At 41.0% G+C, this 17,841-nt stretch overlaps 1 pseudogene; it reads left to right on the forward strand.

Moving 5' to 3' along the window:
* The first annotated feature begins 11,603 nt into the window (after positions 1 to 11,603).
* Positions 11,604 to 14,529, forward strand: LOC115164118 (uncharacterized; annotated as a pseudogene).
* Positions 14,530 to 17,841: the final 3,312 nt, after the last annotated feature.

Here is a 17,841-nt window from a genome sequence, read left to right on the forward strand (position 1 = left end):
AACGCTTATTATACTTGTAACATGGATAGGTAACTAAAGAGTAATCATTTTAGCAACAACAGTGTACTTCCATAGGAACTGCTATGTAATTACATGGTAACAGAGTTCAGGGGTATATGTCCTATGTAACTGCAAGATTGTTAACACAGCTATTACTTTGTAGCTACATGGGTATAAGGGCAACTTAAGGTAATGTTCAACCATGAATCCTTCATTTATCATAAAACTAAAAAGCTGTATGATTGACACCAGGTATTTACAGGGGAGTTTTTTTAAATCAGAAACCAGGTTATACCCGTATGTGCACATGCATATTAGGTTATGCACACACCCATATTAAGCATTCACTTCAAATTATAAGCCGCCATGCGTCAGCGGGTGTGTCAGTTGGTGAATTTCACAACACAGAAAGTGTTGCAAGAGAAATACAGAGAAATGTTGAGGAATACAGGGACAGGGAGAGAAAGACAGAGAAACCGTCAGAAATACAAAGATGTAAACAGAAGAAAGCGAGATTCAGAGAGATCGAGGTGACCGGGAAGGCTAGAGCCAGTGACGACGCCATAGTAGGGTGTGTGCTGTAGTGCAGAGTGTGTTCAGGAGGTGGGTAAACATCATGGCCCCATCACAGCTGGCCACTATCCCAGGGTTAGGCCAGGGTGTGACCCTGATCACCCCCTATTGTCTATCCAGAACCCGCCCTGCTAGGCACACATGGGCGTCAATGTTTACCAACTAAACTAGAGATCCTGCATCCAATGCCTATACTGTAGTAACCAGGGTGAACTGGAATACAGTACATTGGTGGATCATTGAGCATTGGTTTATTCAGATTCCCATTAGCTTTTGCAGAAGAAGCAGCTTTTCTTCCTGGATCCACAAAAAACACAAAACATATCAATCTAGTTCAGACAAAGCAAAAAATATACGCTACAACAAATCTAGAAAGGAATGGTGATCTTTTTGTCAAAAAGGCTTTATAAATAAATTTGATTGATTGTTGTGGTCTGATTTTATCTAGCCTTTTTTAATAGTTATTTAAAAAAACATTTAACACACATAACCTTGTTGATTTTTTTTACCATGTCATTTAACTCAAACATTAGGCTGCTCTTCTGGAAAATAAGGGCATCTGGAACCCATAAGTGTTCTGGAATGGAACAGAACAATAATGATGTATGCCTTGTGCTCTCTCTGGGTTATAAATGAACATAAATGCCTTGTGCTCTCTCTCTCTCTCTCTCTCTCTCTCTCTCTCTCTCTCTCTCTCTCTCTCTCTCTCTCTCTCTCTCTCTCTCTCTCTCTCTCTGTGAGGGTTATTATGGGGGATAACTAAGCCTATATGAATAGTGGTCTGTAATTCAGACCCCCTAATCCCCTAATCATAGAGTTTGCCTCTGGTGTGTTCCGGCCTGGGGAGGTTTGGGGTCTCTCCCTCCCTCCCTCCCTCCCTCCCTCCCTCCCTCCCTCCCTCCCTCCCTCCCTCCCTCCTGGTGCTTGTACGTAGTGATTATAGGCTGGGTCTGGTCTGGTCTGGGTGCTATAGGGCGGGTCAATAGGTTTACTGTTGACACAGTACTTCTCAGTGCCTCTCTCTCTATGGTACATTAACCTAGCCCTGGATCTTTAGGCTAAACACATTCAATGCCTTCTGTGTAAAACAGTGCTCTTTTAACTTCTCCTTTAGCTACATACATAGTACTGTATCTCTTCACATAAAACAGTGGCTTAATTGTGCTAAATCTCCTGACCACACCATGATCAGCATGCTCTGAATCCTAACTTGACTGCAATTATTACACCAATCCCTCATGGAGAGATGCATTTTTCACATGAAAATATGAGTTAAAGCTAGGGCTGTCAAAGTTAATGAAACACACTCATATCAAGTTTGGTCCCTAACTGTGAAGCAATGAGTAATCAAAAAATATATACCTGTATATCACATACTCTTCCCTGGAACTTTTCACCCTTATGTTTTGCCCCACCCGGATATTTGCTTAATCTTTATTGACTTTACAAAACCGTTAGAAAGATGGGCCTGGTAGATACCCACCTATACAGGATGTACAGTCACAACCAAAATGACTGGCACCCTTGAAAAAAAAAAGAGAGAATTACAGAACTTGGTCACATCCTGTGGTCACCAAGTCGCAAATGTATAATTAGACGCCACCTCCATGCCAATAGTCTATTTGGAAGTGTTGCCATAAAAATGCCTTTATTGAGAGCGACCAACAAATGTTAAGGCCTGGAGTTTGCTAAACGGCATTGTGTTCTTCAATCTCATAAAACATTATAGAAAAGGGCTAAGGGACGTTATCCTCACAAGGGGAGGGTGCTCAAAGTATTGAAAACAGGGTGCCAATTATTTTGATAGATCTAAAAAAATAAAAATAAAAATACTTGTTAAACAAAATGTATTTCTCTGAGCAATTGTATTCATATAAAATACTATATATATATTTTTTTGGAGCATACAATATAGCTCAGGATTTGTGTTACCCTGTATATTAATGAGATGCACCAGTGCCTGTGCCGGTTTAACTTTGGTTTAGCTCTGTGCAAATTGTTCTCAGACTAGCGTTCTGTCCAGGGTGTATACTTCTACATCAAGCTGCCTCATGTTACAGAAAAGGGAGATAGGCTCCTGCCCTATGGGCCGTTCTGGCTCAGACAAGGCTTACTTACTTAGCTACAATGTTCTCATTATGTCCTTCCACAGAAGAGCCCCCTCTTGTATACTTATAGTGCCTAATGAAAGTCTACACACCCCTTGCACAGTCTTCAAATTTTGCTACCTTAAAAATCTAAAAAGATATTAAATTTGATTTTTTTCCTACAGATCTACACAATCTACACCACATTTGTGAAAAAGAAATATAAAAACATCTCAAAATGTATTTAAGGTCATAATGCATCAGTTTTTATCTCAATATCAAAGAATTTCTGGGTAAAAGTACCTTACTGTGATTGTTTTCAATTAAAATGGTCAAAAATAAACAAAAATAGCTTCTTAGCGAAGAGCAATTTCTTAAGCAAGAATTTAGCTAGGGAGTGGTCTGAGTGGGGAGGGGAAAACAGAAAACTAGATGTTATTGGCAGAGAGATTTAGAACTCTATTTTTGATTGGTCTAGTAACTAATTTACCACCTGGTGATGTCACCATGCAGGCCAAAACTCCATCCCATTCACTTCTCTTTTTGACCTGCACTGTTGGAGCTTAAGCATTTCACTGTACCCTGCAATCACATCTGCGACCCTGTGCATGTGACTAATAAACTCACCTAATGAACAATATATACAGTGCCTTCGGAAAGTATTCAGACCCGTTGACTTTTTCCACATTTTGTTATGTTACAGCCTTATTATAAAAAAGAAAAAAAATTGTATTCCCTCCTCAATCTACACACAATAGCTCATAATGGCAAAGCAAAAACAGGTTATTAGAAATGTTTGACAGTTTATAAAAATAAAGAAACTGAAAAATTACAGTTACATAAGTATTCAGACCATTTACTCAGCACTTTGTTGAAGCACCTTTGGCAGTGAATACAGTATCGAGTCTTCTTGGGTATGACGCTACAAGCATGGCACACCTTTATTTGGGGAGTTTCTCCCATTCTCCCAGCTGCGTTGCTGCACAGCTATTTTCAGGTCTCTCTGTCTTGGCCACTCAAGGACATTCAGGGACTTGTCCCAAAGCCACTTCTGTGTTGTCTTGGCTGTGTGCTTAGGGTCATTGTCCTTTTGGAAGGTGAAACTTTGCCCCAGTCTGAGGTCTGGAGCAGTCTGGAGCAGCTTTTCATTAAGGATCTCTCTATACTTTGCTCCTTTCATCGTTGCCTCAAACCTGACTAGTCTCCCAGTCCCTGCTGCTGACAAGAAATCCCCACAGTATGATTCTGCCACCACCATGTTTCACTGTAGGGATGGTGCCAGGATTCCTCCAGACGAGACACTTGGCATTCAGGCCAAAGAGTTCAATCTTGGTTTCATCAGACCAGAGAATCTTGTTTCTCATGGTCTGAGAGTCTTTAGGTGCCTTTTGGCAAACTCCAAGCGGGCTGTCATGTGCCTTTTACTGAGGAGTGGCTTCCGTCTGGCCACTCTACCATAAAAGCATTATTGGTCGAGTGCTGCAGAGATGGTTGTTCTTCTGGAAGGTTCTCCCATCTCCACAGAGGAACTCTTGAGCTCTCCCTGACCAAGGCCCTTCTCCCTCGATTGCTCAGTTTGGCCGGGCGACCAGCTATTGGAAGAGTCTTGGTGGTTCCAAACTTATTCCATTTAAGAATGATGGAGGCCACGGTTTCTTTGGGGACCATCAATGCTGCAGAAATATTTTGGTACCCTTCCCCAGATCTGTGCCTCGACACAATCTTGTCTCTGAGCTCTACGAACAAGTCCTTCGACCTCATGGCTTGGTTTTTGGTCTGTGAGACCTTATATAGACAGGTGTTTGCCTTTCCAAATCAGGTCCAATCAATTTAATATACTGTACCAGTCAAAAGTTCGGACACACTGTCGTGTCTTTGGCTATGCCGGATTAAGTGATATGACATGCTAACTTATAAAATGATTTCTCTGTAATTAATATTACCTGATTAAGCTAATCATGTAAATGTAATTAACTAGAAAGTCGGGGCACCACGGAAGAACGTTTATAGAGCTGTTATCTTCCGAATAAACTCTTAAAATACTTAGTAATATTTTACATCGATAGCAGTCAATATTAACCCTTATCTTATTTTCAGTCTCATAATGAAAGTTGTAAATTCTTGGTTATCTTCACGAACCCTGGCTAACAAGTTGAATCAGCAATACAAAATTGGGTTTAATTATTTATTTACTAAATACCTAAACTAATCACACAGAATTACATATACACAGAATAATGATGTCATACAGAAAACGTCCCGGTGGACGGAACCTGGTTACACAAAGGAAAGGGGGTTGGGCTTGAATGAAAGAGCGGGAAGATTTAGGAACCACAAACAGCAGCTATGCTATCGTAAATACATTATCTTATGCATTCTAAATTACCGCCCATTTGGAAAAGGAAAATGCAATAAATATTTACTCTGAGCTGCGCTTCGGTAGATTGGTCATAGATGCTGGCCGGGTTGGCCAACAGATCTTCCTGTACTCGGAACAATGTCTCTGGTGGTAAATTGGATACGTGGTGGTATCTTCGTCTGGTTGTTAGACTGGATCCGTCGTCCGTCCTTTCCTAGCTCACGTCGACAGCGGCCGCTGCTAACTCAACGGCTAGGAAGTATCACTTCTGTAGTGAATAAGCTCAAAGTTCATACCAGTTCATACCATAGCTCACGCCAAGGTTGGCTTAGTTCTGTCCTTGATATGGTTTAGTTGACATGTGTGTCCTTCTAACGTAGAGGCTGCAGACCTCACGTGCTGGAACTACCTGGTTATCTTTTCGTCAAAGGCTTATATAGTGGAGAGGGGGGAAGGATGTGTTTCATCGTTTATAACCCCTCCTCTTCACAGGGGTGGGCCACTGATCAAGCAGGGCACTTTCCTTATGAAAACCCAAATCTCTCATTTGGAAGCTAAAATTACATTTAATCTCCTAACAAACAATTTCAATATCAAACATTTCAATTGCATAACAATTCCATGTGACTCTGATAACTAGAGGGTGGATACTTTCCCAGGTACAGTTTATGTCGTCCTGTCATCAGTCATAATGTCTCAGATAACAACTGAACTGACCTATACTCATTACGTTATCAAGCATATTTCCAACTGGTTTTATTACCAAAATATGGTTCCTTTCCCCATTTGTTTGATGTTCCCAGACTCTCTATATTTAACAGGACAGCAGTCCTTCAGTAGGGTCAGTAAGAGAGGGGAAGGGAGAAAGGTATTTATGGGGGGGTCATAAACCTTACCCACAGGCCAACGTCATGACAACACCTACTCATTCAAGGGTTTTTCCTTATTTATTTATTTTTACTATTTTCTACACTGTAGAATAATAGTGAAGACATCAAAACTATGAAATAACACATGGAATCATGTAAAAACCAAAAAAGTGTTAAATAAATCAAAATATATTTTAGATTTTAGATTCGTCAAGGTAACCACCCTTTGCCTTGATGACAGCTTTGCACACTCTTGGCATTCTCTCGACTAGCTTCACCTGGAATGCTTATCCAACAGTCTTGAAGGAATTCCCACACATGCTGAGCACTTGCTGGCTGCTTTTCCTTCGCTCTGCGGTACAACTCATCCCAAACCATCTCAATTGGGATGAGGTTGGGTGATTGTGGAGGCCAGGTAATTTAATGCACTACTCTATCACTCTCCAAATAGCCCTTACACAGCCTGGAGTTGTATTGGGTCATTGTCCTGTTGAAAAACAAATGATAGTCCCACTAAGCGCAAACCAGATGGGATGACGTATCACTTCATAATGCTGTGGTAGCCATGCTGGTTAAGTGTGCCTTGAATTCTAAATAAATCACTGACAGTGTAACCAGCAAAGCACCCCCACACCATCACACATCCTCCTCCATGCTTCACGGTGGGAACCACCTACTCTGCATTTCATAAAGACATGGCGGTTGGAACCAAAAGTCTCAAATTTGGACTCATCAGACCAAAAGACAGATTTCCACCGGTCTAATGTCCATTGTTCTTGTTTCTTAACCCAAGTCTCTTCATCTTATTGGTGTCCTTTAGTAATGGTTTCTTTGCAGCAAGTCGACCATGAAGGTCTGATTCACACGGTCTCCTCTGAACAGTTGATGTTGAGATGTGTGTGTTACTTGAGCTCTGTGAAGCATTTATTTGGGCTGCAATTTCTGAAGCTGGTAAATGAACTTATCCTCTGCAGCAGAGGTAACACTGTGTCTTCCTTTCCTGTGTCAGTCCTCATGAGAGCCAGCTTCATCATAGCGCTTGACGGTTTTTGTGACTGCACTTTAAGAAACTTTCAAAATTATTGAACTTTTCGGATTGACTGACCTTCATGTCTTAAAGTAATGATGGACTGTCATTTCTCTTTGCTTATTTGAGTTGTTCTTGCCATAATATGGATTTGGTCTTTTACCAAATAGGGCTATCTTCTGTATACCACCCCTACCTTGTCACAACACACCCGATTGGCTCAAACATACTAAGAAGGAAAGATAATCCACAAATGAATTTTTAACAAGTGTGAGAGAAACATGACTTATTTACCTGATTTGTTTTATATTAATAGTTAACAATGAATACTTAACAAATATTAAGACATTTCTGTTCTACTAACGCTGTGTTTTTATGGTCTCCACTCTAGCTCCCTGCAGCTAATCTGGACATATGGTCAAGAATATGTTTTACTAGGGATAGCTTAGGAGTAGAACAATCTCTCACTGTCTCAAAACCATTCTTGCATCTGGGAGACTAAGCTGGGTGGGGGTTAAAACAACACCAGTTGCAGATAACCACAATATGAACCCAAAGTGGCTTATGATGCCCCGATCTGCATGGAAGGGGTAGAACCAGCCATGACTAAGCATTTTTAGTGTCAGCTATATAAGAATCAGCATTTTCTGAAAAGGTTAGGCTCTCGGTCCAACACTCAACAATGTGGGGTCGACCAGTCTCATTATTGCAATAATTAATCAATGTTAAATAAAGATTGATCGTTTGAATGGTGGTTCAAGTCTCTCTCAGTATACATGAATTTCCACAACACAAGGTACACCTGTTAATGGAAATGCATTCCAGGTGACTACCTCATGAAGCTGGTTGAGAGAATGCCAAGACTGTGCAAAGCTGTCATCAAGGCAAATGGTGGTTACTTTGAAGAATCTCAAATATAAAATATATGTTCATTTGTTTTACACTTTTTTGGTTACTACAGGATTCCATATGTGTTATTTCATCATTTTAATGTATTCAATGTAGAAAAATAATAAAAATAAAGAAAAACCCTGGAATGAGTAGGTACAGTGGCGGATTTAGGTGTAGGCTACATGGGCAGCCGCCCAGGGTGGCATCTTGCCGGGGGCGGCACGGGGAGCCCACACAAAAAAATGTTGGAATGGTGACATTTGCACGATTGGTTTTCTATCGCTCATTTGCACATCACGTCAATGATATCATGTCACCGTGTGGGACTGTGGGTCAATTAACCTTGTCGGAGTGGGCGCCCTGATTCTAGTTTGTGGGCTAGGCAGGCTTATGCCTGGGAAGGTCTCCCACTCAGAAGTACAAGATGTGGAAGGGGGCGGGGGTAGGTTGACCTCAGGTCTCCCCACTGGAAGCCCGAGGTAAGGGGAGCGGGGGAATTTCTCAAATATCGCACCTCTAACTTTGTACACTACTAATGCAATTAGTAAAATCAGTCACACTACGAAATGCTACCACATAAACCACAATTCATTCATAATACTGTGAATATATAGTTTCACAGATATATTTTTGCATTTTTTTGGCATTTTTTTGTGCGAAATCATTAAGAATAATATAAAACCAGTCTGCACAACACCAAGGTGAATTGGTTTAGTCTTGACTCTTGGTTGATAGTGTTGGAGGATGGGTAATGTATTGATGCTCGAGTGCCAAATCAACACAAATTTGTTTCTATTTGTCTTTGGTACTTCTTTTTGATATATATGAGTCTTATTTTTGTATATATTTTTATATTTATATAGTTTTACATGTTCTGATTATTTATTTGTGTAGTTCCAAATGTCTGAATAAAAATTACAGTTAGTGCAGAATGGTGCTTTTTTATTTTGTTGTCGGGGGGGCAGCATCCCGGAGTCACCTCTTCACTGTTGACATTGAGACTGGTGTTTTGCGAGTATTATTTAATGAAGTTGCCAGTTGAGGACTTGTGAGGCATCTGTTTCTCAAACTAGACACTCTAATGTACTTGTCCTCTTGCTCAGTTGTGCACCGGGGCCTCCCACTCCTCTTTCTATTCTGGTTAGAGCCAGTTTGCGCTGTTCTGTGAAGGGAGTATTACACAGCGTTGTACGAGATCTTCAGTTTCTTGGCAATGTCTTGCATGGAATAGCCTTCGTTTCGCAGAACAAGAATAGACTGATGAGTTTCAGAAGAACGTTATTTGTTTCTGGACATTTTGAGCCTGTACTCGAACTCACAATTGCTGATGCTCCAGATACTCAACTAGTCTAAAGAAGGCCCGTTTTATTGGTTCTTTAACTGTTTACAGCTGTGCTAACATAATCGCAAAACGGTTTTCTAATGATCAATTAGCCTTTTAAAATGATAAACTTGGATTAGCTAACACAACAATAATCGACTTCGGCGATGTCATTTACAAAATAGCCCCCAACACCCTACTCAACAAATTGGATGCAGTCTATCACAGTGCCATCCGTTTTGTCACCAAAGCCCCATATACTACCCACCACTGCGACCTGTACGCTCTCGTTGGCTGGCTCTCGCTTCATACTCGTCGCCAAACCCACTGGCTCCAGGTAATCTACAAGACCCTGCTAGGTAAAGTCCCGCCTTATCTCTGCTCGCTGGTCACCATAGCTGCACCCACCCGTAGCACGCGTTCCAGCAGGTATATCTCACTTGTCACCCCCAAAGCCAATTCCTCCTTTGACCGCCTCTCCTTCCAGTTCTCTGCTGCCAATGACTGGAACGAACTACAAAAATCTCTGAAACTGGAAACACTTATCTCCCTCACTAGCTTTAAGCACCAGCTGTCAGAGCAGCTCACAGATCACTGCACCTGTACATAGCCCATCTATAAATAGCCCAAACAACTACCTCTTCCCCTATTGTATTTATTTATTATTTTGCTCTTTTGCACCTCAGTATTTCTACATTGCACACTCATCTACTGTCAAATCTACCATTCCAGTGTTTTAATTGCTATATTGTATTTACTTTGCCACCATGGCCTATTTATTGCCTTTACCTCCCTTATCTCACCTCATTTGCTCACATTGTATATAGACTTGTTTTTCTACTGTATTATTGACTGTATGTTTGTTTTACTCCATGTGTAACTCTGTGTTATTATATGTGTCGAACTGCTTTGCTTTATCTTGGCCAGGTCGCAGTTGTAAATGAGAACTTGTTCTCAACTTGCCTACCCGGTTAAATAAAGGTGAAATAAATAAATAAATAAATAAAAACGTGCCATTGGAACACGGGAGTGATGGTTGTTGATTATGGGCCTCTGTACGCCTATGTAGTTATTCCATAAAAAAATCAGCCATTTCCAGCTACAATAGTCATTTACAACATTAACAATGTCTACACTGTATTTCTGATCAATTTGATGTTATTTTAATGTACAAAAAATGTGCTTTTCTTTCAAAAACAAAGCCATTTCTAAGTGACCCCAAACTTTTGAACGATAGTGTATGTCCAAACTGTTGACTGGTACTGTATATAAAACTGGATTCCAAGCCACACCTTCATTGGAGAAATGTTGAAGATGTCTCACTATGAATAAGGTATGGGGATTAAGGATTGGGGAATAAGGACTGGGGAATAATAAAACAAAAACAACTAATAAGAATTCATATGAATTCCCCCAGTAGGATACATGAGGAAAATCACATAAATCCCATGTATCACAAGCTACAAAACAGTTATTTTCCATTATTTGACATGAAAGTTATCCACTATGAGTGAGATGGATGCCAGATGTGCAATGGCAGGGACATCATCAAAATTCAATATGGATTTGCAAACTGTATTGACTATTGAATGGTGAGGACAAAATTAATGGGGGGATTGTAGTGGCAAGGTGAAAACAACTGAATCTCCTGCAATGAGTATTCTATAAAGTATTCTATAAAGAACCTCTACAATAGTCCATCGTAATATTCTTTAACAACTGTAATTGTAAGCTAGTGTACATCTTTGGAGGTCAACTTGTTATTGTCCTACATGTTAGAATACAAGCAATGGTGTAAAGTACTTAAGTAAAAATATTTTTAAGTACTACTTAAGTCGTTTTTTTGGGAATCTGTACTTTACTTTACTAATTATATTTTTGACAACTTTCCCTTCACTACATTCCGAAAGAAAATAATGTACTTTTTACTCCATACATTTTCCCTGACAACCAAAAGTACTCTTTACATTTGACAGAAAAATTGTTTATACTTTTACTTTTGATACTTAAGTACATTTTAGCAATTCCATTTACTTTTGATACTTAAGTATATTTAAAACCAAATACTTTTAGACTTTTACTCAAGTAGTAGTTTACTGGGTGACTTTCACTTTTACTATTTTCAATTAAGGTATCTTTACTTTTACTCAAGTATGACATTTGAGTACTTTTTCCACCACTGAATACAAGTACGTTTACTGTATGGGTATTTTGAGAACTAAAGTTCATTTAGAAAAATAAAATAATAACCCAGGGTGAATAACCTCAATACTTTGGGCTCTAAGTATTTTAGCTGAGAAGTTTAAATGGGTCGGGTTTGTTATTTGTGCCAAGCGTAGGTTAGACGGGAAATTACACCTTCCATAAACAAGAGGCAGGCATTTTACTGCGAACGCAGGGTGAAAGTTGAATGCAAATTGCATCAGCCCTGTAGCCAATCATAGAGCATACTGTGAATGCATTACAGTCTCTTTCAGCCTATCAGATTTCACCACGACTGTAGAAATAGATTGGAAGCGGAACTCCTTTTTTTATATTTGAGAACTGACAGGGATAGAAAGTCCTAAAGAAACCTAAGGTTTCTTTGAAGATACCCCAATATTTCTGAAGTTTATAAGGATAAATAATATGGTTGTGGGGACAGCGGGACATAAAGTCCTCTTGATATCTGGGCAACAGAATGGCTCTTCTAGCTCAACACAGGGCTACAGCCGGTCAATTTCTGTCGTTTTGCCGTCGCAAAACCAAGCGAATTCGTCAGATTCCGACTCAAATTCGACAACTGGGCCACCCCTGCGAAAAAGACAGAGACTCACTCATTTGAGTCCAGAAGAAAAGCAACTTCGCAGGTTAGTTTCGTGAATGGACAATTTGGTGTATTTGGTGGTAACGTTATTCTCATGGCTATATAAATAAATTATTTAACAGTTCGGTGCGGTCATGTCGATCTCTTGATACCAAAGGGGAACAATGGTGAATTGGTTGACCAAAGGGAGCCGGTTACTCCTTACGCCACACAAATGGACAGATTCCCATGAATGGCCTCGATGTCTTTCCAATAACTGTGCTAAGAATAAGTCCTGCACATTCAAAATTAGACTATGGTAGATTTGTACCTTTTTATTCGGCGAATCGGCCTGTCATGTTGCCCTTGCTTTGCATAGCAACATATTTGAGTAGTCAGCCTATTGGTCCCACCCAGTTTTGTATATTTGGATCCTGTTCTGCCTGCGTGACAGGAACATGGCGGCTGATTTGTGCAATAACCAAGAACTCTATCCCATTCCTGTCAGTCATCTTGCTTTGTCAGCAATTTCAAAAGATAATGTTTCCTCTTCAGGAAACTCAAGAACAGAGTTGCAGCCCAAACGGCCAGAGACAGAAAAAAAGCCAAAATGGGTGAGCTGGAAGAGCAAGTTCTGGTGTTGGAACTGGAGGTAAAGAAATTATATCTGTCCATAAATTGTCATAGTGTTAATGGCTGCTATTTATTGCTGTTATTCCTAAACTAAGGTGTTAAAACGCAAATTGTAAGTTTCTCTCTCGTCTCTAGAACCAGAAACTTGACGTTGAAAACAGGCTGTTACGGCAAAAGATGTGCGGTGTGGTGAATGAAAACAAGGAACTGAGACAGAGGCTGGGGTTGGACACCCTTGAGGCCAAAGAGAATGTAAGCAGATTTATGAGTTACTGGTAATGTAGAAGATTGGGTGGGTGTGACAGTTGTGCCACCTTGTCAGAGCCAATTAGTTTATAGCACTTAACTCTTCACTCCTCTCCCATCCCATATTCCCCCCCAGGTTCAGGTGTTGGAGTCCAATGGGATTGATGCAGGTTTGGGGATCGGGTCTTCTGAGTCTGCAGTACTCAGGCTATGTGTGCCTCTGCAGCAGGTGCAGGCCCAGCAATTCTCAAATCTGAAGATTTCCCAATGGATACAGATAGTCCTGACTCTACAGACTCTGAGGTGAGACACGTAGACCACTATGGACACCATTTTTGTCTGCTACAGCTAATGCGTGACCACTTTAATGTGAGCTATGGATAAGGGCTTTATCAAATGGAGATGAATATTCAGCACTTTATAGTCATGGCTTGGCTTAATTTAGTCTAGTCCATTTTCCAGTAGCTCAAAGTGCTTTTATAATGCTCCTCATCTTGCCTATTGGTAAGTTCTGCCGTTCCCTGTTCAGAGTTGTAACCTGCTCGCTCCCTCTCCCCTCCAGTCTGATCTCTTGCTGGGCATTCTTGACATCCTTCACCCAGAGCTGTTCCTCGGGGAGTGTGGTGAGCAGGAGATCCAGGAGCAGGCGGTGCTGCTGGTTGGAGGGGGGGGAGGAGTACCTGCCGCCTCAACTGCAGCTCTGGGGGCCACACCAGTTAAGCTGGAGGCCCTTAATGAACTGATCCACTTTGACCACATCTACACCAAGCCTGTGGAGGTGGTGTGTGGCCTCGGGCAGCAGGAAGTGAATCACGAGGAGAGTTTGACAGGGATAAAGATGGTTGAGGTCTTCTCTGTGGCCGATGAGGTTGACGTGTGTGTCAAAGATGAGCCGGAGGAAGTGGTCATCATCCCTGAAAGTCATGGGGTGCTGGATGACTTCCTGTCTGTGGCCTCGCTGACCTCTGACCTGGCCATGGGCAGCCTAGAGAAGACTGGTGCCTTCCTGATGGATGCCTACAGTGACTCCGGATACGAGCGGTCCCCTTCCCCCATCAGCGACATGTCATCCCCACTCTGCTCAGAGGGGTCCTGGGATGACGTGTTCGCCAACGAACTGTTCCCCCAGTTGATCAGTGTCTGATCTGATTCTGAACATCCCATTGGCCCAATTAATCAATGATCCAACCTATTATGAACTCACTGCTATTTAGTGTAGTGTTAAGTGAATACAGTACATTATGCTTTATATTGTAGCCTGTCCCAGCAGTGCCGATTAGCAATGGCTATAGAGCGTAAACTGATTGGAGACAAGGCTAATACTAGCGTGTACCTCATCTTGGGGGTTCAAACCAAAGTTAATCTCCTTTTACAGCAGGTCTGTACGATTTCACGATCCTGCATTGGCTTGTGGGAGATAGCGTTATTGACACCTTAATTTGACATCACTAATTGACAGCTAGTGGTTTTGTAAGGTTGCTTTAAATCTTTCCACTCATTGTTGGATTTCTCTTGAACTCCAATGGGTGAAATATCCAGTATTTCTTTAAGTTATATTTTGCTGGGGGACTGGGACTGACTGTTTTAAAAGACAAATGTATTTATTTGTGTATTCGGCTCCGGAGTCTTCTCTATAATCTGTTTCCGTATGTATAAAGGCCTTTACCTCCTGTATAATTTTGTTAAACACTCTCCTTGTAGATCGAAATTACTGCATTAAAAGAAACTTTGCATTGCATCTTACCGTCTCTTGGTTTCACTGGCTCTTACTTTTACAGACCAGGTGTTCGATCAGAGGGTAGGAGGGGAATACACCCTCAAACAGTGCAAGCCTGGGCCTCTTGAATATATTTTTACTGTGGTATCTCAATTATTCTACATGGTATGCCTACAATATACAATTGGCCAAAAGTTCAAGCGTTTTAGTTGTGATCCTATTGCTTTCTCCAAGGAGCCAACATTTGGCTTCTTTGATTCAAGCCTCAAATGCCGTATAGGAAATGCAAAGCAAGAAACGTGGCCTCACTAGAGGTCCTCTCAAAGTGTGGCTTGAGCAATAAGTTATTAAACTCAAATGTAAAATGCAGGACTCTAGGCCTTCCCACTGGGCACAATGACTCAATGTTTCCATTTTAATGAACCAACTTTGAACTGACATCTGTGCCCAGTGGTTTTGCTTTTCTTCAGACCATCTGTCAGATCGTTTTAAAATAACTAGCAAGGCATTTTCATGTCTTCAAGGTAAATATCCAATTGCCACCTGGCCCCAGTGTTTTCTTCTAGAGCAGATAAGATGCCAGGAGTAGAGTTTAGAGATGTCACTGATTTCAGACTAGGGTCCAGTACAGTAGGCTTAAAGTCACGTGGGGACGTGAAATGTATGCCCTATTATGTATCGAGGGTCCGCTTGTTCAGAATAGAACCCTATCGCTACTAGCTGACTAGATCAGCTACTCAAATACACTTCTGATGTAGTTGATCTTAACTCTTTAGTGTCTGTCTCTCACTGTCTGTTTGCTTAGTCTCCTGCTGCTTGTGAACGAGTATAGATCAGGGAGGGGACTGGTTAAACAACAGTGTAGCACCCGCTTGTCTTGGGTCAGTTCTGCATCTGATTTGCATAAGCATTTCCCCCAAGGTTAGGATTTGTGGGCAAATTCATCCTAGATCTGCACCTATAGGGGCATATTCACCTTGTGGGTTAACAACAATGGTACTATAAAGAGGAAGACATTTAGAAAATGTAATTTACAGCAAGGGTAATTTCTTATTCAGAACGTTCATTTTGTAATTGTCCTTTGTGGTACCTTAGCCTATTACTAGACTGCAGTGTGTGTGGGACCACTAGTGGTGCTTTTGACACGTAGTGACTGAACTTCTGAAGAGTGTGGTTAGCAGCAGAGGCAGAGCACATTTCCTCTCTCCTACTCTCAACCACAACAGAGAATAAAACTAGCTCACAGCTGTTCTACTGAAACCAAAGGTAAAAAAAAAAACATACCATTTCTCGCTTTCATTAAAATGCTATTGTGGTGAAATCAGTTGACAGCCTGAATGTTTGACTGTTACTGTAAATAACAACGAAATGTCATGGCCATGTTTAGGAAGACAAAGTCGGTTTAAGCAGAACTAAGGTTGTTTTGTATTCTTCCTTATGTGCTCTGATATCCACATGTTCTGTAAAATTGAATTCAACACAACACACACGGAAGATACTGCTACCAGCTTACAGCAGGGTTAGTTTTTAATGGTTAGCCTTTTGTGGAGACTAAAGAGCAGGTGGACCTCAGGACCTCTGTGTCTTTCAGTGTACCGTATGATGTCACACAGCGCTGGATGTTAAAGGTCACGCTTAAATTAGAGGCCTACCAATTTGACATGTTAATATGACACTGTGGTCACCTTTGCTTGGATAAATCCTACAGTAGGGGTCATGTTCTCTCTCTCTGTGTGTGTGTGTGTGTGTGTGTGAGAGTGAGTGAGAGTGTGCACGCGCGTATGTGTGTGCTAGATCTACACACCACGGGAAGCTGCCTGGCTAGGGTAAATGACCATCTTCATTCTCCATGGTGAGCGTTCAAGATCCAATACCTTCTTTAGGCAACCATTTCAAACAGCTTTTCAGAGTGTGGTCTAATAGAAAACATTTGTCTAAGAACAGCAGTGAGAGCGGTAGAGCTTTTATCCCCTTCACCGCAGCTGCAGAAAAGCTTCAGAGAGGATTGAGGAAGTGAAGTTGTTTTGCCTTACTCGTAGCAAGGGTTTCCCAAAAATGAGACGGAAGAGGAAGAACAGGGTTTTCCGCGAATCAGAGAGGAAGAACAGGTTTTCACCAAGTAAGAGGAGGAATAAACAGAGGGAGAGATCAAACAGAGGCTACTTATTTAAAACTGGGCCAGAAAGCCTGGCGAGGGGGAAAAAATCACGTGACACTAAGGCCCCCATATGAGTGGTGGTGTGCGTGTGCGTGCGTGTGCGTGTTGACGAGTTGGCAGACTCTCCAGCTCCCTCACCAAAAACAACAACAATAAGAGCCCCTTATCCACTGTTACCCCTGGCAACAATGAGACCTCTCACTGACTTGACTGCTATTTCTATTCGGTATCATTAGCCAAGGCAAACCACCACACAGGGAAAGGAAATTCATAGTTGAAACAATTCATAGTTGAAACATGATCACATACTGAGACATTTGTCATATTGTTTTGTATAGCATCCATGATGGTTGAACAAAACCCTCATGGTATACTATCAGCGATAAAAACAAGGAAGCAATATTATCACTCGGTGGGTGTGGTTTTGGTGAGGGTAAAAACAGTCACTCAGAGGCACCACACATTTGAATATAATGTGTTATCTATTTTGAGCTGACAAATCAAATGTCATGACATGAAAGTGCTGTATGTGCTGTAGGGGCTTGACAAATGAACCTGCTTCTCTAAGTATTAGCGCTGTGTCACATGAGAGAGCTAATGATTCAAGTAAAAGTGAGTCGCCCAGTAAAATATTACTTGAGTAAAAGTCTAAAAGTATTTGGTTTTAAATATAGTTAAGTATCAAAAGTAAATGGAATTGCTCAAATGTACTTAAGTGTCAAATTCCTTATATTAAGCAAACTAGCTGGCACAATTTTCTTTTTTTTTTTTATTGATGGATAGCCAGAGGAACATTCTAACATTCAAACATAATTTACAAACGAAGCATTTGTGTTTAGTGAGTCCGCCAGATCAGAGGCTGTAGGGCTGACCAGGGATGTTCTCTTGTGTGTGAATTAGAACATTTTCCTGTCAAAATGTAATGAGTAGTTTTGGGTGTCAGGGAAAATGTATGGAGTAAAAAGTACATTATTTTGTTTAGGATTGTAGTGAAGTAAAAGTTGGCAAAAATATAAATAGTTAAGTACAGATACCCCCAAAAACGACTTAAGTAGTACTTTAAAGTATTTTTACTTAAGTATTTTCACCAATGAGAAACAGTAAATACCTGAGGACAGAAAAGTAGGGGGAGAATGAGAGTGATAGAGGGAGAAGAAGAGAGAGAGGGGGGAGGT

This window comes from Salmo trutta, chromosome 27, assembly GCF_901001165.1.
Source record: "Salmo trutta chromosome 27, fSalTru1.1, whole genome shotgun sequence".
NCBI classification, from domain to species: Eukaryota; Metazoa; Chordata; class Actinopteri; order Salmoniformes; family Salmonidae; genus Salmo; species Salmo trutta.